This window comes from Spea bombifrons, chromosome 2 (genome assembly GCF_027358695.1).
Source record: "Spea bombifrons isolate aSpeBom1 chromosome 2, aSpeBom1.2.pri, whole genome shotgun sequence".
NCBI classification, from domain to species: Eukaryota; Metazoa; Chordata; class Amphibia; order Anura; family Pelobatidae; genus Spea; species Spea bombifrons.
Window position 1 is genome coordinate 71,290,044 of NC_071088.1, and position 24,978 is coordinate 71,315,021.

At 47.8% G+C, this 24,978-nt stretch overlaps 37 non-coding genes across 37 annotated transcripts; all 37 read right to left on the minus strand.

The window, feature by feature from the left end:
• Positions 1-197: 197 nt before the first annotated feature.
• Positions 198-269, minus strand: TRNAD-GUC (transfer RNA aspartic acid (anticodon GUC)). Its single transcript has one exon. It is a non-coding gene; the product is annotated as a tRNA-Asp (tRNA).
• An 854-nt stretch (positions 270-1,123) lies between these two features.
• Positions 1,124-1,195, minus strand: TRNAD-GUC (transfer RNA aspartic acid (anticodon GUC)). The gene has a single exon. It is a non-coding gene; the product is annotated as a tRNA-Asp (tRNA).
• A 391-nt stretch (positions 1,196-1,586) lies between these two features.
• TRNAD-GUC (transfer RNA aspartic acid (anticodon GUC)) lies at positions 1,587-1,658 on the minus strand. The gene has a single exon. It is a non-coding gene; the product is annotated as a tRNA-Asp (tRNA).
• A 391-nt stretch (positions 1,659-2,049) lies between these two features.
• Positions 2,050-2,121, minus strand: TRNAD-GUC (transfer RNA aspartic acid (anticodon GUC)). Its single transcript has one exon. It is a non-coding gene; the product is annotated as a tRNA-Asp (tRNA).
• A 391-nt stretch (positions 2,122-2,512) lies between these two features.
• On the minus strand, positions 2,513-2,584 carry TRNAD-GUC (transfer RNA aspartic acid (anticodon GUC)). The gene has a single exon. It is a non-coding gene; the product is annotated as a tRNA-Asp (tRNA).
• Positions 2,585-4,935: 2,351 nt separating this feature from the next.
• Positions 4,936-5,007, minus strand: TRNAD-GUC (transfer RNA aspartic acid (anticodon GUC)). Its single transcript has one exon. It is a non-coding gene; the product is annotated as a tRNA-Asp (tRNA).
• Positions 5,008-5,398: 391 nt separating this feature from the next.
• TRNAD-GUC (transfer RNA aspartic acid (anticodon GUC)) lies at positions 5,399-5,470 on the minus strand. The gene has a single exon. It is a non-coding gene; the product is annotated as a tRNA-Asp (tRNA).
• Positions 5,471-5,861: 391 nt separating this feature from the next.
• Positions 5,862-5,933, minus strand: TRNAD-GUC (transfer RNA aspartic acid (anticodon GUC)). Its single transcript has one exon. It is a non-coding gene; the product is annotated as a tRNA-Asp (tRNA).
• Positions 5,934-6,322: 389 nt separating this feature from the next.
• Positions 6,323-6,394, minus strand: TRNAD-GUC (transfer RNA aspartic acid (anticodon GUC)). Its single transcript has one exon. It is a non-coding gene; the product is annotated as a tRNA-Asp (tRNA).
• Positions 6,395-6,829: 435 nt separating this feature from the next.
• On the minus strand, positions 6,830-6,901 carry TRNAD-GUC (transfer RNA aspartic acid (anticodon GUC)). The gene has a single exon. It is a non-coding gene; the product is annotated as a tRNA-Asp (tRNA).
• Positions 6,902-8,262: 1,361 nt separating this feature from the next.
• TRNAD-GUC (transfer RNA aspartic acid (anticodon GUC)) lies at positions 8,263-8,334 on the minus strand. Its single transcript has one exon. It is a non-coding gene; the product is annotated as a tRNA-Asp (tRNA).
• Positions 8,335-8,769: 435 nt separating this feature from the next.
• TRNAD-GUC (transfer RNA aspartic acid (anticodon GUC)) lies at positions 8,770-8,841 on the minus strand. Its single transcript has one exon. It is a non-coding gene; the product is annotated as a tRNA-Asp (tRNA).
• An 830-nt stretch (positions 8,842-9,671) lies between these two features.
• Positions 9,672-9,743, minus strand: TRNAD-GUC (transfer RNA aspartic acid (anticodon GUC)). The gene has a single exon. It is a non-coding gene; the product is annotated as a tRNA-Asp (tRNA).
• A 391-nt stretch (positions 9,744-10,134) lies between these two features.
• TRNAD-GUC (transfer RNA aspartic acid (anticodon GUC)) lies at positions 10,135-10,206 on the minus strand. The gene has a single exon. It is a non-coding gene; the product is annotated as a tRNA-Asp (tRNA).
• A 391-nt stretch (positions 10,207-10,597) lies between these two features.
• TRNAD-GUC (transfer RNA aspartic acid (anticodon GUC)) lies at positions 10,598-10,669 on the minus strand. The gene has a single exon. It is a non-coding gene; the product is annotated as a tRNA-Asp (tRNA).
• Positions 10,670-11,060: 391 nt separating this feature from the next.
• TRNAD-GUC (transfer RNA aspartic acid (anticodon GUC)) lies at positions 11,061-11,132 on the minus strand. The gene has a single exon. It is a non-coding gene; the product is annotated as a tRNA-Asp (tRNA).
• Positions 11,133-11,986: 854 nt separating this feature from the next.
• On the minus strand, positions 11,987-12,058 carry TRNAD-GUC (transfer RNA aspartic acid (anticodon GUC)). Its single transcript has one exon. It is a non-coding gene; the product is annotated as a tRNA-Asp (tRNA).
• An 854-nt stretch (positions 12,059-12,912) lies between these two features.
• Positions 12,913-12,984, minus strand: TRNAD-GUC (transfer RNA aspartic acid (anticodon GUC)). The gene has a single exon. It is a non-coding gene; the product is annotated as a tRNA-Asp (tRNA).
• Positions 12,985-13,375: 391 nt separating this feature from the next.
• Positions 13,376-13,447, minus strand: TRNAD-GUC (transfer RNA aspartic acid (anticodon GUC)). The gene has a single exon. It is a non-coding gene; the product is annotated as a tRNA-Asp (tRNA).
• Positions 13,448-14,301: 854 nt separating this feature from the next.
• TRNAD-GUC (transfer RNA aspartic acid (anticodon GUC)) lies at positions 14,302-14,373 on the minus strand. Its single transcript has one exon. It is a non-coding gene; the product is annotated as a tRNA-Asp (tRNA).
• A 391-nt stretch (positions 14,374-14,764) lies between these two features.
• On the minus strand, positions 14,765-14,836 carry TRNAD-GUC (transfer RNA aspartic acid (anticodon GUC)). The gene has a single exon. It is a non-coding gene; the product is annotated as a tRNA-Asp (tRNA).
• Positions 14,837-15,227: 391 nt separating this feature from the next.
• On the minus strand, positions 15,228-15,299 carry TRNAD-GUC (transfer RNA aspartic acid (anticodon GUC)). Its single transcript has one exon. It is a non-coding gene; the product is annotated as a tRNA-Asp (tRNA).
• A 391-nt stretch (positions 15,300-15,690) lies between these two features.
• Positions 15,691-15,762, minus strand: TRNAD-GUC (transfer RNA aspartic acid (anticodon GUC)). The gene has a single exon. It is a non-coding gene; the product is annotated as a tRNA-Asp (tRNA).
• A 391-nt stretch (positions 15,763-16,153) lies between these two features.
• On the minus strand, positions 16,154-16,225 carry TRNAD-GUC (transfer RNA aspartic acid (anticodon GUC)). Its single transcript has one exon. It is a non-coding gene; the product is annotated as a tRNA-Asp (tRNA).
• Positions 16,226-17,542: 1,317 nt separating this feature from the next.
• TRNAD-GUC (transfer RNA aspartic acid (anticodon GUC)) lies at positions 17,543-17,614 on the minus strand. Its single transcript has one exon. It is a non-coding gene; the product is annotated as a tRNA-Asp (tRNA).
• Positions 17,615-17,938: 324 nt separating this feature from the next.
• TRNAD-GUC (transfer RNA aspartic acid (anticodon GUC)) lies at positions 17,939-18,010 on the minus strand. Its single transcript has one exon. It is a non-coding gene; the product is annotated as a tRNA-Asp (tRNA).
• An 854-nt stretch (positions 18,011-18,864) lies between these two features.
• TRNAD-GUC (transfer RNA aspartic acid (anticodon GUC)) lies at positions 18,865-18,936 on the minus strand. The gene has a single exon. It is a non-coding gene; the product is annotated as a tRNA-Asp (tRNA).
• A 391-nt stretch (positions 18,937-19,327) lies between these two features.
• Positions 19,328-19,399, minus strand: TRNAD-GUC (transfer RNA aspartic acid (anticodon GUC)). Its single transcript has one exon. It is a non-coding gene; the product is annotated as a tRNA-Asp (tRNA).
• Positions 19,400-19,723: 324 nt separating this feature from the next.
• Positions 19,724-19,795, minus strand: TRNAD-GUC (transfer RNA aspartic acid (anticodon GUC)). The gene has a single exon. It is a non-coding gene; the product is annotated as a tRNA-Asp (tRNA).
• A 1,317-nt stretch (positions 19,796-21,112) lies between these two features.
• On the minus strand, positions 21,113-21,184 carry TRNAD-GUC (transfer RNA aspartic acid (anticodon GUC)). The gene has a single exon. It is a non-coding gene; the product is annotated as a tRNA-Asp (tRNA).
• Positions 21,185-21,508: 324 nt separating this feature from the next.
• On the minus strand, positions 21,509-21,580 carry TRNAD-GUC (transfer RNA aspartic acid (anticodon GUC)). The gene has a single exon. It is a non-coding gene; the product is annotated as a tRNA-Asp (tRNA).
• Positions 21,581-21,971: 391 nt separating this feature from the next.
• TRNAD-GUC (transfer RNA aspartic acid (anticodon GUC)) lies at positions 21,972-22,043 on the minus strand. The gene has a single exon. It is a non-coding gene; the product is annotated as a tRNA-Asp (tRNA).
• Positions 22,044-22,434: 391 nt separating this feature from the next.
• Positions 22,435-22,506, minus strand: TRNAD-GUC (transfer RNA aspartic acid (anticodon GUC)). Its single transcript has one exon. It is a non-coding gene; the product is annotated as a tRNA-Asp (tRNA).
• Positions 22,507-22,897: 391 nt separating this feature from the next.
• On the minus strand, positions 22,898-22,969 carry TRNAD-GUC (transfer RNA aspartic acid (anticodon GUC)). The gene has a single exon. It is a non-coding gene; the product is annotated as a tRNA-Asp (tRNA).
• Positions 22,970-23,823: 854 nt separating this feature from the next.
• On the minus strand, positions 23,824-23,895 carry TRNAD-GUC (transfer RNA aspartic acid (anticodon GUC)). The gene has a single exon. It is a non-coding gene; the product is annotated as a tRNA-Asp (tRNA).
• Positions 23,896-24,286: 391 nt separating this feature from the next.
• Positions 24,287-24,358, minus strand: TRNAD-GUC (transfer RNA aspartic acid (anticodon GUC)). The gene has a single exon. It is a non-coding gene; the product is annotated as a tRNA-Asp (tRNA).
• A 391-nt stretch (positions 24,359-24,749) lies between these two features.
• On the minus strand, positions 24,750-24,821 carry TRNAD-GUC (transfer RNA aspartic acid (anticodon GUC)). Its single transcript has one exon. It is a non-coding gene; the product is annotated as a tRNA-Asp (tRNA).
• Between the last annotated feature and the right edge of the window lie 157 nt (positions 24,822-24,978).

Below are 24,978 nucleotides of genomic sequence, written 5' to 3' on the forward strand. Positions count from 1 at the left end.
TTCCAGTACAATTGCTTGAAAATTTGGATTGTCATCAAAAGGGAATCAACTAAAGGACTTACCTCGCCACTACGTTTTGTACCAACCTCCTTCCGCTGGAAAGCGCAGAGTAATGACTCTACTCTTACAATCGGTATTGGGGTTTCATTTGCAAAGGTGGAAATCCAGCAGAGCAAGCAAAAGCGCTAAAGGAAGGCCTCCCCGTCGGGGAATCGAACCCCGGTCTCCCGCGTGACAGGCGGGGATACTCACCACTATACTAACGAGGATTAGCGGTGGGTGCGCCTGCTCCCGAAAGCCCTAAAACCTGTATCAGTGACTTTCGTTAGACAGATATAAAGAGTGTGTGGTGCAAGGTTTGTACACTGCAAAAGCTCACGCACCTTTTAAGACTGTACTGAAAGGAGAGAATAGAAGCGACTGGCTTGTACCGGGATGGAACTCGCGACCTTGCCATTATTATTTCCAGTACAATTGCTTGAAAATTTGGATTGTCATCAAAAGGGAATCAACTAAAGGACTTACCTCGCCACTACGTTTTGTACCAACTTCCTTCCGCTGGAAAGCGCAGAGTAATGACTCTACTCTTACAATCGGTATTGGGGTTTCATTTGCAAAGGTGGAAATCCAGCAGAGCAAGCAAAAGCGCTAAAGGAAGGCCTCTCCGTCGGGGAATCGAACCCCGGTCTCCCGCGTGACAGGCGGGGATACTCACCACTATACTAACGAGGATTAGCGGTGGGTGCGCCTGCTCCCGAAAGCCCTAAAACCTGTATCAGTGACTTTCGTTAGACAGATATAAAGAGTGTGTGGTGCAAGGTTTGTACACTGCAAAAGCTCACGCACCTTTTAAGACTGTACTGAAAGGAGAGAATAGAAGCGACTGGCTTGTACCGGGATGGAACTCGCGACCTTGCCATTATTATTTCCAGTACAATTGCTTGAAAATTTGGATTGTCATCAAAAGGGAATCAACTAAAGGACTTACCTCGCCACTACGTTTTGTACCAACTTCCTTCCGCTGGAAAGCGCAGAGTAATGACTCTACTCTTACAATCGGTATTGGGGTTTCATTTGCAAAGGTGGAAATCCAGCAGAGCAAGCAAAAGCGCTAAAGGAAGGCCTCCCCGTCGGGGAATCGAACCCCGGTCTCCCGCGTGACAGGCGGGGATACTCACCACTATACTAACGAGGATTAGCGGTGGGTGCGCCTGCTCCCGAAAGCCCTAAAACCTGTATCAGTGACTTTCGTTAGACAGATATAAAGAGTGTGTGGTGCAAGGTTTGTACACTGCAAAAGCTCACGCACCTTTTAAGACTGTACTGAAAGGAGAGAATAGAAGCGACTGGCTTGTACCGGGATGGAACTCGCGACCTTGCCATTATTATTTCCAGTACAATTGCTTGAAAATTTGGATTGTCATCAAAAGGGAATCAACTAAAGGACTTACCTCGCCACTACGTTTTGTACCAACTTCCTTCCGCTGGAAAGCGCAGAGTAATGACTCTACTCTTACAATCGGTATTGGGGTTTCATTTGCAAAGGTGGAAATCCAGCAGAGCAAGCAAAAGCGCTAAAGGAAGGCCTCCCCGTCGGGGAATCGAACCCCGGTCTCCCGCGTGACAGGCGGGGATACTCACCACTATACTAACGAGGATTAGCGGTGGGTGCGCCTGCTCCCGAAAGCCCTAAAACCTGTATCAGTGACTTTCGTTAGACAGATATAAAGAGTGTGTGGTGCAAGGTTTGTACACTGCAAAAGCTCACGCACCTTTTAAGACTGTACTGAAAGGAGAGAATAGAAGCGACTGGCTTGTACCGGGATGGAACTCGCGACCTTGCCATTATTATTTCCAGTACAATTGCTTGAAAATTTGGATTGTCATCAAAAGGGAATCAACTAAAGGACTTACCTCGCCACTACGTTTTGTACCAACTTCCTTCTGCTGGAAAGCGCAGAGTAATGACTCTACTCTTACAATCGGTATTGGGGTTTCATTTGCAAAGGTGGAAATCCAGCAGAGCAAGCAAAAGCGCTAAAGGAAGGCCTCCCCGTCGGGGAATCGAACCCCGGTCTCCCGCGTGACAGGCGGGGATACTCACCACTATACTAACGAGGATTAGCGGTGGGTGCGCCTGCTCCCGAAAGCCCTAAAACCTGTATCAGTGACTTTCGTTAGACAGATATAAAGAGTGTGTGGTGCAAGGTTTGTACACTGCAAAAGCTCACGCACCTTTTAAGACTGTACTGAAAGGAGAGAATAGAAGCGACTGGCTTGTACCGGGATGGAACTCGCGACCTTGCCATTATTATTTCCAGTACAATTGCTTGAAAATTTGGATTGTCATCAAAAGGGAATCAACTAAAGGACTTACCTCGCCACTACGTTTTGTACCAACTTCCTTCCGCTGGAAAGCGCAGAGTAATGACTCTACTCTTACAATCGGTATTGGGGTTTCATTTGCAAAGGTGGAAATCCAGCAGAGCAAGCAAAAGCGCTAAAGGAAGGCCTCCCCGTCGGGGAATCGAACCCCGGTCTCCCGCGTGACAGGCGGGGATACTCACCACTATACTAACGAGGATTAGCTGTGGGTGCGCCTGCTCCCGAAAGCCCTAAAACCTGTATCAGTGACTTTCGTTAGACAGATATAAAGAGTGTGTGGTGCAAGGTTTGTACACTGCAAAAGCTCACGCACCTTTTAAGACTGTACTGAAAGGAGAGAATAGAAGCGACTGGCTTGTACCGGGATGGAACTCGCGACCTTGCCATTATTATTTCCAGTACAATTGCTTGAAAATTTGGATTGTCATCAAAAGGGAATCAACTAAAGGACTTACCTCGCCACTACGTTTTGTACCAACTTCCTTCCGCTGGAAAGCGCAGAGTAATGACTCTACTCTTACAATCGGTATTGGGGTTTCATTTGCAGTAATGACTCTACTCTTACAATCGGTATTGGGGTTTCATTTGCAAAGGTGGAAATCCAGCAGAGCAAGCAAAAGCGCTAAAGGAAGGCCTCCCCGTCGGGGAATCAAACCCCGGTCTCCCGCGTGACAGGCGGGGATACTCACCACTATACTAACGAGGATTAGCGGTGGGTGCGCCTGCTCCCGAAAGCCCTAAAACCTGTATCAGTGACTTTCGTTAGACAGATATAAAGAGTGTGTGGTGCAAGGTTTGTACACTGCAAAAGCTCACGCACCTTTTAAGACTGTACTGAAAGGAGAGAATAGAAGCGACTGGCTTGTACCGGGATGGAACTCGCGACCTTGCCATTATTATTTCCAGTACAATTGCTTGAAAATTTGGATTGTCATCAAAAGGGAATCAACTAAAGGACTTACCTCGCCACTACGTTTTGTACCAACTTCCTTCCGCTGGAAAGCGCAGAGTAATGACTCTACTCTTACAATCGGTATTGGGGTTTCACTTGCAAAGGTGGAAATCCAGCAGAGCAAGCAAAAGCGCTAAAGGAAGGCCTCCCCGTCGGGGAATCGAACTCCGGTCTCCCGCGTGACAGGCGAGGATTAGCGGTGGGTGCGCCTGCTCCCGAAAGCCCTAAAACCTGTATCAGTGACTTTCGTTAGACAGATATAAAGAGTGTGTGGTGCAAGGTTTGTACACTGCAAAAGCTCACGCACCTTTTAAGACTGTACTGAAAGGAGAGAATAGAAGCGACTGGCTTGTACCGGGATGGAACTCGCGACCTTGCCATTATTATTTCCAGTACAATTGCTTGAAAATTTGGATTGTCATCAAAAGGGAATCAACTAAAGGACTTACCTCGCCACTACGTTTTGTACCAACTTCCTTCCGCTGGAAAGCGCAGAGTAATGACTCTACTCTTACAATCGGTATTGGGGTTTCATTTGCAGTAATGACTCTACTCTTACAATCGGTATTGGGGTTTCATTTGCAAAGGTGGAAATCCAGCAGAGCAACCAAAAGCGCTAAAGGAAGGCCTCCCCGTCGGGGAATCAAACCCCGGTCTCCCGCGTGACAGGCGGGGATACTCACCACTATACTAACGAGGATTAGCGGTGGGTGCGCCTGCTCCCGAAAGCCCTAAAACCTGTATCAGTGACTTTCGTTAGACAGATATAAAGAGTGTGTGGTGCAAGGTTTGTACACTGCAAAAGCTCACGCACCTTTTAAGACTGTACTGAAAGGAGAGAATAGAAGCGACTGGCTTGTACCGGGATGGAACTCGCGACCTTGCCATTATTATTTCCAGTACAATTGCTTGAAAATTTGGATTGTCATCAAAAGGGAATCAACTAAAGGACTTACCTCGCCACTACGTTTTGTACCAACTTCCTTCCGCTGGAAAGCGCAGAGTAATGACTCTACTCTTACAATCGGTATTGGGGTTTCACTTGCAAAGGTGGAAATCCAGCAGAGCAAGCAAAAGCGCTAAAGGAAGGCCTCCCCGTCGGGGAATCGAACTCCGGTCTCCCGCGTGACAGGCGGGGATACTCACCACTATACTAACGAGGATTAGCGGTGTGTGTGCCTGCTCCCGAAAGCCCTAAAACCTGTATCAGTGACTTTCGTTAGACAGATATAAAGAGTGTGTGGTGCAAGGTTTGTACACTGCAAAAGCTCACGCACCTTTTAAGACTGTACTGAAAGGAGAGAATAGAAGCGACTGGCTTGTACCGGGATGGAACTCGCGACCTTGCCATTATTATTTCCAGTACAATTGCTTGAAAATTTGGATTGTCATCAAAAGGGAATCAACTAAAGGACTTACCTCGCCACTACGTTTTGTACCAACTTCCTTCCGCTGGAAAGCGCAGAGTAATGACTCTACTCTTACAATCGGTATTGGGGTTTCATTTGCAGTAATGACTCTACTCTTACAATCGGTATTGGGGTTTCATTTGCAAAGGTGGAAATCCAGCAGAGCAACCAAAAGCGCTAAAGGAAGGCCTCCCCGTCGGGGAATCGAACCCCGGTCTCCCGCGTGACAGGCGGGGATACTCACCACTATACTAACGAGGATTAGCGGTGGGTGCGCCTGCTCCCGAAAGCCCTAAAACCTGTATCAGTGACTTTCGTTAGACAGATATAAAGAGTGTGTGGTGCAAGGTTTGTACACTGCAAAAGCTCACGCACCTTTTAAGACTGTACTGAAAGGAGAGAATAGAAGCGACTGGCTTGTACCGGGATGGAACTCGCGACCTTGCCATTATTATTTCCAGTACAATTGCTTGAAAATTTGGATTGTCATCAAAAGGGAATCAACTAAAGGACTTACCTCGCCACTACGTTTTGTACCAACTTCCTTCCGCTGGAAAGCGCAGAGTAATGACTCTACTCTTACAATCGGTATTGGGGTTTCATTTGCAAAGGTGGAAATCCAGCAGAGCAAGCAAAAGCGCTAAAGGAAGGCCTCCCCGTCGGGGAATCGAACCCCGGTCTCCCGCGTGACAGGCGGGGATACTCACCACTATACTAACGAGGATTAGCGGTGGGTGCGCCTGCTCCCGAAAGCCCTAAAACCTGTATCAGTGACTTTCGTTAGACAGATATAAAGAGTGTGTGGTGCAAGGTTTGTACACTGCAAAAGCTCACGCACCTTTTAAGACTGTACTGAAAGGAGAGAATAGAAGCGACTGGCTTGTACCGGGATGGAACTCGCGACCTTGCCATTATTATTTCCAGTACAATTGCTTGAAAATTTGGATTGTCATCAAAAGGGAATCAACTAAAGGACTTACCTCGCCACTACGTTTTGTACCAACTTCCTTCCGCTGGAAAGCGCAGAGTAATGACTCTACTCTTACAATCGGTATTGGGGTTTCATTTGCAAAGGTGGAAATCCAGCAGAGCAAGCAAAAGCGCTAAAGGAAGGCCTCCCCGTCGGGGAATCGAACCCCGGTCTCCCGCGTGACAGGCGGGGATACTCACCACTATACTAACGAGGATTAGCGGTGGGAGCGCCTGCTCCCGAAAGCCCTAAAACCTGTATCAGTGACTTTCGTTAGACATATAAAGAGTGTGTGGTGCAAGGTTTGTACACTGCAAAAGCTCACGCACCTTTTAAGACTGTACTGAAAGGAGAGAATAGAAGCGACTGGCTTGTACCGGGATGGAACTCGCGACCTTGCCATTATTATTTCCAGTACAATTGCTTGAAAATTTGGATTGTCATCAAAAGGGAATCAACTAAAGGACTTACCTCGCCACTACGCTTTGTACCAACTTCCTTCCGCTGGAAAGCGCAGAGTAATGACTCTACTCTTACAATCGGTATTGGGGTTTCACTTGCAAAGGTGGAAATCCAGCAGAGCAAGCAAAAGCGCTAAAGGAAGGCCTCCCCGTCGGGGAATCGAACCCCGGTCTCCCGCGTGACAGGCGGGGATACTCACCACTATACTAACGAGGATTAGCGGTGGGTGTGCCTGCTCCCGAAAGCCCTAAAACCTGTATCAGTGACTTTCGTTAGACAGATATAAAGAGTGTGTGGTGCAAGGTTTGTACACTGCAAAAGCTCACGCACCTTTTAAGACTGTACTGAAAGGAGAGAATAGAAGCGACTGGCTTGTACCGGGATGGAACTCGCGACCTTGCCATTATTATTTCCAGTACAATTGCTTGAAAATTTGGATTGTCATCAAAAGGGAATCAACTAAAGGACTTACCTCGCCACTACGTTTTGTACCAACTTCCTTCCGCTGGAAAGCGCAGAGTAATGACTCTACTCTTACAATCGGTATTGGGGTTTCATTTGCAGTAATGACTCTACTCTTACAATCGGTATTGGGGTTTCATTTGCAAAGGTGGAAATCCAGCAGAGCAAGCAAAAGCGCTAAAGGAAGGCCTCCCCGTCGGGGAATCGAACCCCGGTCTCCCGCGTGACAGGCGGGGATACTCACCACTATACTAACGAGGATTAGCGGTGGGTGCGCCTGCTCCCGAAAGCCCTAAAACCTGTATCAGTGACTTTCGTTAGACAGATATAAAGAGTGTGTGGTGCAAGGTTTGTACACTGCAAAAGCTCACGCACCTTTTAAGACTGTACTGAAAGGAGAGAATAGAAGCGACTGGCTTGTACCGGGATGGAACTCGCGACCTTGCCATTATTATTTCCAGTACAATTGCTTGAAAATTTGGATTGTCATCAAAAGGGAATCAACTAAAGGACTTACCTCGCCACTACGTTTTGTACCAACTTCCTTCCGCTGGAAAGCGCAGAGTAATGACTCTACTCTTACAATCGGTATTGGGGTTTCATTTGCAGTAATGACTCTACTCTTACAATCGGTATTGGGGTTTCATTTGCAAAGGTGGAAATCCAGCAGAGCAAGCAAAAGCGCTAAAGGAAGGCCTCCCCGTCGGGGAATCGAACCCCGGTCTCCCGCGTGACAGGGGGGGATACTCACCACTATACTAACGAGGATTAGCGGTGGGTGCGCCTGCTCCCGAAAGCCCTAAAACCTGTATCAGTGACTTTCGTTAGACAGATATAAAGAGTGTGTGGTGCAAGGTTTGTACACTGCAAAAGCTCACGCACCTTTTAAGACTGTACTGAAAGGAGAGAATAGAAGCGACTGGCTTGTACCGGGATGGAACTCGCGACCTTGCCATTATTATTTCCAGTACAATTGCTTGAAAATTTGGATTGTCATCAAAAGGGAATCAACTAAAGGACTTACCTCGCCACTACGTTTTGTACCAACTTCCTTCCGCTGGAAAGCGCAGAGTAATGACTCTACTCTTACAATCGGTATTGGGGTTTCATTTGCAAAGGTGGAAATCCAGCAGAGCAAGCAAAAGCGCTAAAGGAAGGCCTCCCCGTCGGGGAATCGAACCCCGGTCTCCCGTGTGACAGGCGGGGATACTCACCACTATACTAACGAGGATTAGCGGTGGGTGCGCCTGCTCCCGAAAGCCCTAAAACCTGTATCAGTGACTTTCGTTAGACAGATATAAAGAGTGTGTGGTGCAAGGTTTGTACACTGCAAAAGCTCACGCACCTTTTAAGACTGTACTGAAAGGAGAGAATAGAAGCGACTGGCTTGTACCGGGATGGAACTCGCGACCTTGCCATTATTATTTCCAGTACAATTGCTTGAAAATTTGGATTGTCATCAAAAGGGAATCAACTAAAGGACTTACCTCGCCACTACGTTTTGTACCAACTTCCTTCCGCTGGAAAGCGCAGAGTAATGACTCTACTCTTACAATCGGTATTGGGGTTTCATTTGCAAAGGTGGAAATCCAGCAGAGCAAGCAAAAGCGCTAAAGGAAGGCCTCCCCGTCGGGGAATCGAACCCCGGTCTCCCGCGTGACAGGCGGGGATACTCACCACTATACTAACGAGGATTAGCGGTGGGTGCGCCTGCTCCCGAAAGCCCTAAAACCTGTATCAGTGACTTTCGTTAGACAGATATAAAGAGTGTGTGGTGCAAGGTTTGTACACTGCAAAAGCTCACGCACCTTTTAAGACTGTACTGAAAGGAGAGAATAGAAGCGACTGGCTTGTACCGGGATGGAACTCGCGACCTTGCCATTATTATTTCCAGTACAATTGCTTGAAAATTTGGATTGTCATAAAAAGGGAATCAACTAAAGGACTTACCTCGCCACTACGTTTTGTACCAACTTCCTTCCGCTGGAAAGCGCAGAGTAATGACTCTACTCTTACAATCGGTATTGGGGTTTCATTTGCAGTAATGACTCTACTCTTACAATCGGTATTGGGGTTTCATTTGCAAAGGTGGAAATCCAGCAGAGCAAGCAAAAGCGCTAAAGGAAGGCCTCCCCGTCGGGGAATCGAACCCCGGTCTCCCGCGTGACAGGCGGGGATACTCACCACTATACTAACGAGGATTAGCGGTGGGTGTGCCTGCTCCCGAAAGCCCTAAAACCTGTATCAGTGACTTTCGTTAGACAGATATAAAGAGTGTGTGGTGCAAGGTTTGTACACTGCAAAAGCTCACGCACCTTTTAAGACTGTACTGAAAGGAGAGAATAGAAGCGACTGGCTTGTACCGGGATGGAAGTCGCGACCTTGCCATTATTATTTCCAGTACAATTGCTTGAAAATTTGGATTGTCATCAAAAGGGAATCAACTAAAGGACTTACCTCGCCACTACGTTTTGTACCAACTTCCTTCCGCTGGAAAGCGCAGAGTAATGACTCTACTCTTACAATCGGTATTGGGGTTTCACTTGCAAAGGTGGAAATCCAGCAGAGCAAGCAAAAGCGCTAAAGGAAGGCCTCCCCGTCGGGGAATCGAACCCCGGTCTCCCGCGTGACAGGCGGGGATACTCACCACTATACTACCAAGGATTAGCGGTGGGTGTGCCTGCTCCCGAAAGCCCTAAAACCTGTATCAGTGACTTTCGTTAGACAGATATAAAGAGTGTGTGGTGCAAGGTTTGTACACTGCAAAAGTCGCGACCTTGCCATTATTATTTCCAGTACAATTGCTTGAAAATTTGGATTGTCATCAAAAGGGAATCAACTAAAGGACTTACCTCGCCACTACGTTTTGTACCAACTTCCTTCCGCTGGAAAGCGCAGAGTAATGACTCTACTCTTACAATCGGTATTGGGGTTTCATTTGCAGTAATGACTCTACTCTTACAATCGGTATTGGGGTTTCATTTGCAAAGGTGGAAATCCAGCAGAGCAAGCAAAAGCGCTAAAGGAAGGCCTCCCCGTCGGGGAATCGAACCCCGGTCTCCCGCGTGACAGGCGGGGATACTCACCACTATACTAACGAGGATTAGCGGTGGGTGTGCCTGCTCCCGAAAGCCCTAAAACCTGTATCAGTGACTTTCGTTAGACAGATATAAAGAGTGTGTGGTGCAAGGTTTGTACACTGCAAAAGCTCACGCACCTTTTAAGACTGTACTGAAAGGAGAGAATAGAAGCGACTGGCTTGTACCGGGATGGAACTCGCGACCTTGCCATTATTATTTCCAGTACAATTGCTTGAAAATTTGGATTGTCATCAAAAGGGAATCAACTAAAGGACTTACCTCGCCACTACGTTTTGTACCAACTTCCTTCCGCTGGAAAGCGCAGAGTAATGACTCTACTCTTACAATCGGTATTGGGGTTTCACTTGCAAAGGTGGAAATCCAGCAGAGCAAGCAAAAGCGCTAAAGGAAGGCCTCCCCGTCGGGGAATCGAACCCCGGTCTCCCGCGTGACAGGCGGGGATACTCACCACTATACTAACGAGGATTAGCGGTGGGTGTGCCTGCTCCCGAAAGCCCTAAAACCTGTATCAGTGACTTTCGTTAGACAGATATAAAGAGTGTGTGGTGCAAGGTTTGTACACTGCAAAAGCTCACGCACCTTTTAAGACTGTACTGAAAGGAGAGAATAGAAGCGACTGGCTTGTACCGGGATGGAACTCGCGACCTTGCCATTATTATTTCCAGTACAATTGCTTGAAAATTTGGATTGTCATCAAAAGGGAATCAACTAAAGGACTTACCTCGCCACTACGTTTTGTACCAACTTCCTTCCGCTGGAAAGCGCAGAGTAATGACTCTACTCTTACAATCGGTATTGGGGTTTCATTTGCAAAGGTGGAAATCCAGCAGAGCAAGCAAAAGCGCTAAAGGAAGGCCTCCCCGTCGGGGAATCGAACCCCGGTCTCCCGCGTGACAGGCGGGGATACTCACCACTATACTAACGAGGATTAGCGGTGGGTGCGCCTGCTCCCGAAAGCCCTAAAACCTGTATCAGTGACTTTCGTTAGACAGATATAAAGAGTGTGTGGTGCAAGGTTTGTACACTGCAAAAGCTCACGCACCTTTTAAGACTGTACTGAAAGGAGAGAATAGAAGCGACTGGCTTGTACCGGGATGGAACTCGCGACCTTGCCATTATTATTTCCAGTACAATTGCTTGAAAATTTGGATTGTCATCAAAAGGGAATCAACTAAAGGACTTACCTCGCCACTACGTTTTGTACCAACTTCCTTCCGCTGGAAAGCGCAGAGTAATGACTCTACTCTTACAATCGGTATTGGGGTTTCATTTGCAAAGGTGGAAATCCAGCAGAGCAACCAAAAGCGCTAAAGGTAGGCCTCCCCGTCGGGGAATCGAACCCCGGTCTCCCGCGTGACAGGCGGGGATACTCACCACTATACTAACGAGGATTAGCGGTGGGTGCGCCTGCTCCCGAAAGCCCTAAAACCTGTATCAGTGACTTTCGTTAGACAGATATAAAGAGTGTGTGGTGCAAGGTTTGTACACTGCAAAAGCTCACGCACCTTTTAAGACTGTACTGAAAGGAGAGAATAGAAGCGACTGGCTTGTACCGGGATGGAACTCGCGACCTTGCCATTATTATTTCCAGTACAATTGCTTGAAAATTTGGATTGTCATCAAAAGGGAATCAACTAAAGGACTTACCTCGCCACTACGTTTTGTACCAACTTCCTTCCGCTGGAAAGCGCAGAGTAATGACTCTACTCTTACAATCGGTATTGGGGTTTCATTTGCAAAGGTGGAAATCCAGCAGAGCAAGCAAAAGCGCTAAAGGAAGGCCTCCCCGTCGGGGAATCGAACCCCGGTCTCCCGCGCGACAGGCGGGGATACTCACCACTATACTAACGAGGATTAGCGGTGGGTGCGCCTGCTCCCGAAAGCCCTAAAACCTGTATCAGTGACTTTCGTTAGACAGATATAAAGAGTGTGTGGTGCAAGGTTTGTACACTGCAAAAGCTCACGCACCTTTTAAGACTGTACTGAAAGGAGAGAATAGAAGCGACTGGCTTGTACCGGGATGGAACTCGCGACCTTGCCATTATTATTTCCAGTACAATTGCTTGAAAATTTGGATTGTCATCAAAAGGGAATCAACTAAAGGACTTACCTCGCCACTACGTTTTGTACCAACTTCCTTCCGCTGGAAAGCGCAGAGTAATGACTCTACTCTTACAATCGGTATTGGGGTTTCATTTGCAAAGGTGGAAATCCAGCAGAGCAAGCAAAAGCGCTAAAGGAAGGCCTCCCCGTCGGGGAATCGAACCCCGGTCTCCCGCGTGACAGGCGGGGATACTCACCACTATACTAACGAGGATTAGCGGTGGGTGCGCCTGCTCCCGAAAGCCCTAAAACCTGTATCAGTGACTTTCGTTAGACAGATATAAAGAGTGTGTGGTGCAAGGTTTGTACACTGCAAAAGCTCACGCACCTTTTAAGACTGTACTGAAAGGAGAGAATAGAAGCGACTGGCTTGTACCGGGATGGAACTCGCGACCTTGCCATTATTATTTCCAGTACAATTGCTTGAAAATTTGGATTGTCATCAAAAGGGAATCAACTAAAGGACTTACCTCGCCACTACGTTTTGTACCAACTTCCTTCCGCTGGAAAGCGCAGAGTAATGACTCTACTCTTACAATCGGTATTGGGGTTTCATTTGCAAAGGTGGAAATCCAGCAGAGCAAGCAAAAGCGCTAAAGGAAGGCCTCCCCGTCGGGGAATCGAACCCCGGTCTCCCGTGTGACAGGCGGGGATACTCACCACTATACTAACGAGGATTAGCGGTGGGTGCGCCTGCTCCCGAAAGCCCTAAAACCTGTATCAGTGACTTTCGTTAGACAGATATAAAGAGTGTGTGGTGCAAGGTTTGTACACTGCAAAAGCTCACGCACCTTTTAAGACTGTACTGAAAGGAGAGAATAGAAGCGACTGGCTTGTACCGGGATGGAACTCGCGACCTTGCCATTATTATTTCCAGTACAATTGCTTGAAAATTTGGATTGTCATCAAAAGGGAATCAACTAAAGGACTTACCTCGCCACTACGTTTTGTACCAACTTCCTTCCGCTGGAAAGCGCAGAGTAATGACTCTACTCTTACAATCGGTATTGGGGTTTCATTTGCAAAGGTGGAAATCCAGCAGAGCAACCAAAAGCGCTAAAGGAAGGCCTCCCCGTCGGGGAATCGAACCCCGGTCTCCCGCGTGACAGGCGGGGATACTCACCACTATACTAACGAGGATTAGCGGTGGGTGCGCCTGCTCCCGAAAGCCCTAAAACCTGTATCAGTGACTTTCGTTAGACAGATATAAAGAGTGTGTGGTGCAAGGTTTGTACACTGCAAAAGCTCACGCACCTTTTAAGACTGTACTGAAAGGAGAGAATAGAAGCGACTGGCTTGTACCGGGATGGAACTCGCGACCTTGCCATTATTATTTCCAGTACAATTGCTTGAAAATTTGGATTGTCATCAAAAGGGAATCAACTAAAGGACTTACCTCGCCACTACGTTTTGTACCAACTTCCTTCCGCTGGAAAGCGCAGAGTAATGACTCTACTCTTACAATCGGTATTGGGGTTTCATTTGCAAAGGTGGAAATCCAGCAGAGCAAGCAAAAGCGCTAAAGGAAGGCCTCCCCGTCGGGGAATCGAACCCCGGTCTCCCGCGTGACAGGCGGGGATACTCACCACTATACTAACGAGGATTAGCAGTGGGTGCGCCTGCTCCCGAAAGCCCTAAAACCTGTATCAGTGACTTTCGTTAGACAGATATAAAGAGTGTGTGGTGCAAGGTTTGTACACTGCAAAAGCTCACGCACCTTTTAAGACTGTACTGAAAGGAGAGAATAGAAGCGACTGGCTTGTACCGGGATGGAACTCGCGACCTTGCCATTATTATTTCCAGTACAATTGCTTGAAAATTTGGATTGTCATCAAAAGGGAATCAACTAAAGGACTTACCTCGCCACTACGTTTTGTACCAACTTCCTTCCGCTGGAAAGCGCAGAGTAATGACTCTACTCTTACAATCGGTATTGGGGTTTCATTTGCAAAGGTGGAAATCCAGCAGAGCAAGCAAAAGCGCTAAAGGAAGGCCTCCCCGTCGGGGAATCGAACCCCGGTCTCCCGCATGACAGGCGGGGATACTCACCACTATACTAACGAGGATTAGCAGTGGGTGCGCCTGCTCCCGAAAGCCCTAAAACCTGTATCAGTGACTTTCGTTAGACAGATATAAAGAGTGTGTGGTGCAAGGTTTGTACACTGCAAAAGCTCACGCACCTTTTAAGACTGTACTGAAAGGAGAGAATAGAAGCGACTGGCTTGTACCGGGATGGAACTCGCGACCTTGCCATTATTATTTCCAGTACAATTGCTTGAAAATTTAGATTGTCATCAAAAGGGAATCAACTAAAGGACTTACCTCGCCACTACGTTTTGTACCAACTTCCTTTCGCTGGAAAGCGCAGAGTAATGACTCTACTCTTACAATCGGTATTGGGGTTTCATTTGCAAAGGTGGAAATCCAGCAGAGCAACCAAAAGCGCTAAAGGAAGGCCTCCCCGTCGGGGAATCGAACCCCGGTCTCCCGCGTGACAGGCGGGGATACTCACCACTATACTAACGAGGATTAGCGGTGGGTGTGCCTGCTCCCGAAAGCCCTAAAACCTGTATCAGTGACTTTCGTTAGACAGATATAAAGAGTGTGTGGTGCAAGGTTTGTACACTGCAAAAGCTCACGCACCTTTTAAGACTGTACTGAAAGGAGAGAATAGAAGCGACTGGCTTGTACCGGGATGGAACTCGCGACCTTGCCATTATTATTTCCAGTACAATTGCTTGAAAATTTGGATTGTCATCAAAAGGGAATCAACTAAAGGACTTACCTCGCCACTACGTTTTGTACCAACTTCCTTCCGCTGGAAAGCGCAGAGTAATGACTCTACTCTTACAATCGGTATTGGGGTTTCATTTGCAAAGGTGGAAATCCAGCAGAGCAACCAAAAGCGCTAAAGGAAGGCCTCCCCGTCGGGGAATCGAACCCCGGTCTCCCGCGTGACAGGCGGGGATACTCACCACTATACTAACGAGGATTAGCGGTGGGTGCGCCTGCTCCCGAAAGCCCTAAAACCTGTATCAGTGACTTTCGTTAGACAGATATAAAGAGTGTGTGGTGCAAGGTTTGTACACTGCAAAAGCTCACGCACCTTTTAAGACTGTACTGAAAGGAGAGAATAGAAGCGACTGGCTTGTACCGGGATGAAACTCGCGACCTTGCCATTATTATTTCCAGTACAATTGCTTGAAAATTTGGATTGTCATCAAAAGGGAATCAACTAAAGGACTTACCTCGCCACTACGTTTTGTACCAACTTCCTTCCGCTGGAAAGCGCAGAGTAATGACTCTACTCTTACAATCGGTATTGGGGTTTCATTTGCAAAGGTGGAAATCCAGCAGAGCAAGCAAAAGCGCTAAAGGAAGGCCTCCCCGTCGGGGAATCGAACCCCGGTCTCCCGCGTGACAGGCGGGGATACTCACCACTATACTAACGAGGATTAGCGGTGGGTACGCTTGCTCCCGAAAGCCCTAAAACCTGTATCAGTGACTTTCGTTAGACAGATGTAAAGAGTGTGTGGTGCAAGGTTTGTACACTGCAAAAGCTCACGCACCTTTTAAGACTGTACTGAAAGGAGAGAATAGAAGCGACTGGCTTGTACCGGGATGGAACTCGCGACCTTGCCATTATTATTTCCAGTACAATTGCTTGAAAATTTGGATTGTCATCAAAAGGGAATCAACTAAAGGACTTACCTCGCCACTACGTTTTGTACCAACTTCCTTCCGCTGGAAAGCGCAGAGTAATGACTCTACTCTTACAATCGGTATTGGGGTTTCATTTGCAAAGGTGGAAATCCAGCAGAGCAAGCAAAAGCGCTAAAGGAAGGCCTCCCCGTCGGGGAATCGAACCCCGGTCTCCCGCGTGACAGGCGGGGATACTCACCACTATACTAACGAGGATTAGCGGTGGGTGCGCCTGCTCCCGAAAGCCCTAAAACCTGTATCAGTGACTTTCGTTAGACAGATATAAAGAGTGTGTGGTGCAAGGTTTGTACACTGCAAAAGCTCACGCACCTTTTAAGACTGTACTGAAAGGAGAGAATAGAAGCGACTGGCTTGTACCGGGATGGAACTCGCGACCTTGCCATTATTATTTCCAGTACAATTGCTTGAAAATTTGGATTGTCATCAAAAGGGAATCAACTAAAGGACTTACCTCGCCACTACGTTTTGTACCAACTTCCTTCCGCTGGAAAGCGCAGAGTAATGACTGTACTCTTACAATCGGTATTGGGGTTTCATTTGCAAAGGTGGAAATCCAGCAGAGCAACCAAAAGCGCTAAAGGAAGGCCTCCCCGTCGGGGAATCGAACCCCGGTCTCCCGCGTGACAGGCGGGGATACTCACCACTATACTAACGAGGATTAGCGGTGGGTGCGCCTGCTCCCGAAAGCCCTAAAACCTGTATCAGTGACTTTCGTTAGACAGATATAAAGAGTGTGTGGTGCAAGGTTTGTACACTGCAAAAGCTCACGCACCTTTTAAGACTGTACTGAAAGGAGAGAATAGAAGCGACTGGCTTGTACCGGGATGGAACTCGCGACCTTGCCATTATTATTTCCAGTACAATTGCTTGAAAATTTGGATTGTCATCAAAAGGGAATCAACTAAAGGACTTACCTCGCCACTACGTTTTGTACCAACTTCCTTCCGCTGGAAAGCGCAGAGTAATGACTCTACTCTTACAATCGGTATTGGGGTTTCATTTGCAAAGGTGGAAATCCAGCAGAGCAAGCAAAAGCGCTAAAGGAAGGCCTCCCCGTCGGGGAATCGAACCCCGGTCTCCCGCGTGACAGGTGGGGATACTCACCACTATACTAACGAGGATTAGCGGTGGGTGCGCCTGCTCCCGAAAGCCCTAAAACCTGTATCAGTGACTTTCGTTAGACAGATATAAAGAGTGTGTGGTGCAAGGTTTGTACACTGCAAAAGCTCACGCACCTTTTAAGACTGTACTGAAAGGAGAGAATAGAAGCGACTGGCTTGTACCGGGATGGAACTCGCGACCTTGCCATTATTATTTCCAGTACAATTGCTTGAAAATTTGGATTGTCATCAAAAGGGAATCAACTAAAGGACTTACCTCGCCACTACGTTTTGTACCAACTTCCTTCCGCTGGAAAGCGCAGAGTAATGACTCTACTCTTACAATCGGTATTGGGGTTTCATTTGCAAAGGTGGAAATCCAGCAGAGCAAGCAAAAGCGCTAAAGGAAGGCCTCCCCGTCGGGGAATCGAACCCCGGTCTCCCGCGTGACAGGCGGGGATACTCACCACTCTACTAACGAGGATTAGCTGTGGGTGCGCCTGCTCCCGAAAGCCCTAAAACCTGTATCAGTGACTTTCGTTAGACAGATATAAAGAGTGTGTGGTGCAAGGTTTGTACACTGCAAAAGCTCACGCACCTTTTAAGACTGTACTGAAAGGAGAGAATAGAAGCGACTGGCTTGTACCGGGATGGAACTCGCGACCTTGCCATTATTATTTCCAGTACAATTGCTTGAAAATTTGGATTGTCATCAAAAGGGAATCAACTAAAGGACTTACCTCGCCACTACGTTTTGTACCAACTTCCTTCCGCTGGAAAGCGCAGAGTAATGACTCTACTCTTACAATCGGTATTGGGGTTTCATTTGCAAAGGTGGAAATCCAGCAGAGCAAGCAAAAGCGCTAAAGGAAGGCCTCCCCGTCGGGGAATCGAACCCCGGTCTCCCGCGTGACAGGCGGGGATACTCACCACTATACTAACGAGGATTAGCAGTGGGTGCGCCTGCTCCCGAAAGCCCTAAAACCTGTATCAGTGACTTTCGTTAGACAGATATAAAGAGTGTGTGGTGCAAGGTTTGTACCGGGATGGAACTCGCGACCTTGCCATTATTATTTCCAGTACAATTGCTTGAAAATTTGGATTGTCATCAAAAGGGAATCAACTAAAGGACTTACCTCGCCACTACGTTTTGTACCAACTTCCTTCCGCTGGAAAGCGCAGAGTAATGACTCTACTCTTACAATCGGTATTGGGGTTTCATTTGCAAAGGTGGAAATCCAGCAGAGCAAGCAAAAGCGCTAAAGGAAGGCCTCCCCGTCGGGGAATCGAACCCCGGTCTCCCGCGTGACAGGCGGGGATACTCACCACTATACTAACGAGGATTAGCGGTGGGTGCGCCTGCTCCCGAAAGCCCTAAAACCTGTATCAGTGACTTTCGTTAGACAGATATAAAGAGTGTGTGGTGCAAGGTTTGTACACTGCAAAAGCTCACGCACCTTTTAAGACTGTACTGAAAGGAGAGAATAGAAGCGACTGGCTTGTACCGGGATGGAACTCGCGACCTTGCCATTATTATTTCCAGTACAATTGCTTGAAAATTTGGATTGTCATCAAAAGGGAATCAACTAAAGGACTTACCTCGCCACTACGTTTTGTACCAACTTCCTTCCGCTGGAAAGCGCAGAGTAATGACTCTACTCTTACAATCGGTATTGGGGTTTCATTTGCAAAGGTGGAAATCCAGCAGAGCAACCAAAAGCGCTAAAGGAAGGCCTCCCCGTCGGGGAATCGAACCCCGGTCTCCCGCGTGACAAGCGGGGATACTCACCACTATACTAACGAGGATTAGCGGTGGGTGCGCCTGCTCCCGAAAGCCCTAAAACCTGTATCAGTGACTTTCGTTAGACAGATATAAAGAGTGTGTGGTGCAAGGTTTGTACACTGCAAAAGCTCACGCACCTTTTAAGACTGTACTGAAAGGAGAGAATAGAAGCGACTGGCTTGTACCGGGATGGAACTCGCGACCTTGCCATTATTATTTCCAGTACAATTGCTTGAAAATTTGGATTGTCATCAAAAGGGAATCAACTAAAGGACTTACCTCGCCACTACGTTTTGTACCAACTTCCTTCCGCTGGAAAGCGCAGAGTAATGACTCTACTCTTACAATCGGTATTGGGGTTTCATTTGCAAAGGTGGAAATCCAGCAGAGCAACCAAAAGCGCTAAAGGAAGGCCTCCCCGTCGGGGAATCGAACCCCGGTCTCCCGCGTGACAGGCGGGGATACTCACCACTATACTAACGAGGATTAGCGGTGGGTGCGCCTGCTCCCGAAAGCCCTAAAACCTGTATCAGTGACTTTCGTTAGACAGATATAAAGAGTGTGTGGTGCAAGGTTTGTACACTGCAAAAGCTCACGCACCTTTTAAGACTGTACTGAAAGGAGAGAATAGAAGCGACTGGCTTGTACCGGGATGGAACTCGCGACCTTGCCATTATTATTTCCAGTACAATTGCTTGAAAATTTGGATTGTCATCAAAAGGGAATCAACTAAAGGACTTACCTCGCCACTACGTTTTGTACCAACTTCCTTCCGCTGGAAAGCGCAGAGTAATGACTCTACTCTTACAATCGGTATTGGGGTTTCATTTGCAAAGGTGGAAATCCAGCAGAGCAAGCAAAAGCGCTAAAGGAAGGCCTCCCCGTCGGGGAATCGAACCCCGGTCTCCCGCGTGACAGGCGGGGATACTCACCACTATACTAACGAGGATTAGCGGTGGGTGCGCCTGCTCCCGAAAGCCCTAAAACCTGTATCAGTGACTTTCGTTAGACAGATATAAAGAGTGTGTGGTGCAAGGTTTGTACCGGGATGGAACTCGCGACCTTGCCATTATTATTTCCAGTACAATTGCTTGAAAATTTGGATTGTCATCAAAAGGGAATCAACTAAAGGACTTACCTCGCCACTACGTTTTGTACCAACTTCCTTCCGCTGGAAAGCGCAGAGTAATGACTCTACTCTTACAATCGGTATTGGGGTTTCATTTGCAAAGGTGGAAATCCAGCAGAGCAAGCAAAAGCGCTAAAGGAAGGCCTCCCCGTCGGGGAATCGAACCCCGGTCTCCCGCGTGACAGGCGGGGATACTCACCACTATACTAACGAGGATTAGCGGTGGGTGCGCCTGCTCCCGAAAGCCCTAAAACCTGTATCAGTGACTTTCGTTAGACAGATATAAAGAGTGTGTGGTGCAAGGTTTGTACACTGCAAAAGCTCACGCACCTTTTAAGACTGTACTGAAAGGAGAGAATAGAAGCGACTGGCTTGTACCGGGATGGAACTCGCGACCTTGCCATTATTATTTCCAGTACAATTGCTTGAAAATTTGGATTGTCATCAAAAGGGAATCAACTAAAGGACTTACCTCGCCACTACGTTTTGTACCAACTTCCTTCCGCTGGAAAGCGCAGAGTAATGACTCTACTCTTACAATCGGTATTGGGGTTTCATTTGCAAAGGTGGAAATCCAGCAGAGCAACCAAAAGCGCTAAAGGAAGGCCTCCCCGTCGGGGAATCGAACCCCGGTCTCCCGCGTGACTGGTGGGGATACTCACCACTATACTAACGAGGATTAGCGGTGGGTGCGCCTGCTCCCGAAAGCCCTAAAACCTGTATCAGTGACTTTCGTTAGACAGATATAAAGAGTGTGTGGTGCAAGGTTTGTACACTGCAAAAGCTCACGCACCTTTTAAGACTGTACTGAAAGGAGAGAATAGAAGCGACTGGCTTGTACCGGGATGGAACTCGCGACCTTGCCATTATTATTTCCAGTACAATTGCTTGAAAATTTGGATTGTCATCAAAAGGGAATCAACTAAAGGACTTACCTCGCCACTACGTTTTGTACCAACTTCCTTCCGCTGGAAAGCGCAGAGTAATGACTCTACTCTTACAATCGGTATTGGGGTTTCATTTGCAAAGGTGGAAATCCAGCAGAGCAAGCAAAAGCGCTAAAGGAAGGCCTCCCCGTCGGGGAATCGAACCCCGGTCTCCCGCGTGACAGGCGGGGATACTCACCACTCTACTAACGAGGATTAGCTGTGGGTGCGCCTGCTCCCGAAAGCCCTAAAACCTGTATCAGTGACTTTCGTTAGACAGATATAAAGAGTGTGTGGTGCAAGGTTTGTACACTGCAAAAGCTCACGCACCTTTTAAGACTGTACTGAAAGGAGAGAATAGAAGCGACTGGCTTGTACCGGGATGGAACTCGCGACCTTGCCATTATTATTTCCAGTACAATTGCTTGAAAATTTGGATTGTCATCAAAAGGGAATCAACTAAAGGACTTACCTCGCCACTACGTTTTGTACCAACTTCCTTCCGCTGGAAAGCGCAGAGTAATGACTCTACTCTTACAATCGGTATTGGGGTTTCATTTGCAAAGGTGGAAATCCAGCAGAGCAAGCAAAAGCGCTAAAGGAAGGCCTCCCCGTCGGGGAATCGAACCCCGGTCTCCCGCGTGACAGGCGGGGATACTCACCACTATACTAACGAGGATTAGCAGTGGGTGCGCCTGCTCCCGAAAGCCCTAAAACCTGTATCAGTGACTTTCGTTAGACAGATATAAAGAGTGTGTGGTGCAAGGTTTGTACCGGGATGGAACTCGCGACCTTGCCATTATTATTTCCAGTACAATTGCTTGAAAATTTGGATTGTCATCAAAAGGGAATCAACTAAAGGACTTACCTCGCCACTACGTTTTGTACCAACTTCCTTCCGCTGGAAAGCGCAGAGTAATGACTCTACTCTTACAATCGGTATTGGGGTTTCATTTGCAAAGGTGGAAATCCAGCAGAGCAAGCAAAAGCGCTAAAGGAAGGCCTCCCCGTCGGGGAATCGAACCCCGGTCTCCCGCGTGACAGGCGGGGATACTCACCACTATACTAACGAGGATTAGCGGTGGGTGTGCCTGCTCCCGAAAGCCCTAAAACCTGTATCAGTGACTTTCGTTAGACAGATATAAAGAGTGTGTGGTGCAAGGTTTGTACACTGCAAAAGCTCACGCACCTTTTAAGACTGTACTGAAAGGAGAGAATAGAAGCGACTGGCTTGTACCGGGATGGAACTCGCGACCTTGCCATTATTATTTCCAGTACAATTGCTTGAAAATTTGGATTGTCATCAAAAGGGAATCAACTAAAGGACTTACCTCGCCACTACGTTTTGTACCAACTTCCTTCCGCTGGAAAGCGCAGAGTAATGACTCTACTCTTACAATCGGTATTGGGGTTTCATTTGCAAAGGTGGAAATCCAGCAGAGCAACCAAAAGCGCTAAAGGAAGGCCTCCCCGTCGGGGAATCGAACCCCGGTCTCCCGCGTGACAGGCGGGGATACTCACCACTATACTAACGAGGATTAGCGGTGGGTGCGCCTGCTCCCGAAAGCCCTAAAACCTGTATCAGTGACTTTCGTTAGACAGATATAAAGAGTGTGTGGTGCAAGGTTTGTTCACTGCAAAAGCTCACGCACCTTTTAAGACTGTACTGAAAGGAGAGAATAGAAGCGACTGGCTTGTACCGGGATGGAACTCGCGACCTTGCCATTATTATTTCCAGTACAATTGCTTGAAAATTTGGATTGTCATCAAAAGGGAATCAACTAAAGGACTTACCTCGCCACTACGTTTTGTACCAACTTCCTTCCGCTGGAAAGCGCAGAGTAATGACTCTACTCTTACAATCGGTATTGGGGTTTCATTTGCAAAGGTGGAAATCCAGCAGAGCAAGCAAAAGCGCTAAAGGAAGGCCTCCCCGTCGGGGAATCGAACCCCGGTCTCCCGCGTGACAGGCGGGGATACTCACCACTATACTAACGAGGATTAGCGGTGGGTGCGCCTGCTCCCGAAAGCCCTAAAACCTGTATCAGTGACTTTCGTTAGACAGATATAAAGAGTGTGTGGTGCAAGGTTTGTACACTGCAAAAGCTCACGCACCTTTTAAGACTGTACTGAAAGGAGAGAATAGAAGCGACTGGCTTGTACCGGGATGGAACTCGCGACCTTGCCATTATTATTTCCAGTACAATTGCTTGAAAATTTGGATTGTCATCAAAAGGGAATCAACTAAAGGACTTACCTCGCCACTACGTTTTGTACCAACTTCCTTCCGCTGGAAAGCGCAGAGTAATGACTCTACTCTTACAATCGGTATTGGGGTTTCATTTGCAAAGGTGGAAATCCAGCAGAGCAAGCAAAAGCGCTAAAGGAAGGCCTCCCCGTCGGGGAATCGAACCCCGGTCTCCCGCGTGACAGGCGGGGATACTCACCACTATACTAACGAGGATTAGCGGTGGGTGCGCCTGCTCCCGAAAGCCCTAAAACCTGTATCAGTGACTTTCGTTAGACAGATATAAAGAGTGTGTGGTGCAAGGTTTGTACACTGCAAAAGCTCACGCACCTTTTAAGACTGTACTGAAAGGAGAGAATAGAAGCGACTGGCTTGTACCGGGATGGAACTCGCGACCTTGCCATTATTATTTCCAGTACAATTGCTTGAAAATTTGGATTGTCATCAAAAGGGAATCAACTAAAGGACTTACCTCGCCACTACGTTTTGTACCAACTTCCTTCCGCTGGAAAGCGCAGAGTAATGACTCTACTCTTACAATCGGTATTGGGGTTTCATTTGCAAAGGTGGAAATCCAGCAGAGCAAGCAAAAGCGCTAAAGGAAGGCCTCCCCGTCGGGGAATCGAACCCCAGTCTCCCGCGTGACAGGCGGGGATACTCACCACTATACTAACGAGGATTAGCGGTGGGTGCTCCTGCTCCCGAAAGCCCTAAAACCTGTATCAGTGACTTTCGTTAGACAGATATAAAGAGTGTGTGGTGCAAGGTTTGTACACTGCAAAAGCTCACGCACCTTTTAAGACTGTACTGAAAGGAGAGAATAGAAGCGACTGGCTTGTACCGGGATGGAACTCGCGACCTTGCCATTATTATTTCCAGTACAATTGCTTGAAAATTTGGATTGTCATCAAAAGGGAATCAACTAAAGGACTTACCTCGCCACTACGTTTTGTACCAACTTCCTTCCCCTGGAAAGCGCAGAGTAATGACTCTACTCTTACAATCGGTATTGGGGTTTCACTTGCAAAGGTGGAAATCCAGCAGAGCAAGCAAAAGCGCTAAAGGAAGGCCTCCCCGTCGGGGAATCGAACCCCGGTCTCCCGCGTGACAGGCGGGGATACTCACCACTATACTAACGAGGATTAGCGGTGGGTGCGCCTGCTCCCGAAAGCCCTAAAACCTGTATCAGTGACTTTCGTTAGACAGATATAAAGAGTGTGTGGTGCAAGGTTTGTACACTGCAAAAGCTCACGCACCTTTTAAGACTGTACTGAAAGGAGAGAATAGAAGCGACTGGCTTGTACCGGGATGGAACTCGCGACCTTGCCATTATTATTTCCAGTACAATTGCTTGAAAATTTGGATTGTCATCAAAAGGGAATCAACTAAAGGACTTACCTCGCCACTACGTTTTGTACCAACTTCCTTCCGCTGGAAAGCGCAGAGTAATGACTCTACTCTTACAATCGGTATTGGGGTTTCATTTGCAAAGGTGGAAATCCAGCAGAGCAAGCAAAAGCGCTAAAGGAAGGCCTCCCCGTCGGGGAATCGAACCCCGGTCTCCCGCGTGACAGGCGGGAATACTCACCACTATACTAACGAGGATTAGCGGTGGGTGCGCCTGCTCCCGAAAGCCCTAAAACCTGTATCAGTGACTTTCGTTAGACAGATATAAAGAGTGTGTGGTGCAAGGTTTGTACACTGCAAAAGCTCACGCACCTTTTAAGACTGTACTGAAAGGAGAGAATAGAAGCGACTGGCTTGTACCGGGATGGAACTCGCGACCTTGCCATTATTATTTCCAGTACAATTGCTTGAAAATTTGGATTGTCATCAAAAGGGAATCAACTAAAGGACTTACCTCGCCACTACGTTTTGTACCAACTTCCTTCCGCTGGAAAGCGCAGAGTAATGACTCTACTCTTACAATCGGTATTGGGGTTTCATTTGCAAAGGTGGAAATCCAGCAGAGCAAGCAAAAGCGCTAAAGGAAGGCCTCCCCGTCGGGGAATCGAACCCCGGTCTCCCGCGTGACAGGCGGGGATACTCACCACTATACTAACGAGGATTAGCGGTGGGTGCGCCTGCTCCCGAAAGCCCTAAAACCTGTATCAGTGACTTTCGTTAGACAGATATAAAGAGTGTGTGGTGCAAGGTTTGTACACTGCAAAAGCTCACGCACCTTTTAAGACTGTACTGAAAGGAGAGAATAGAAGCGACTGGCT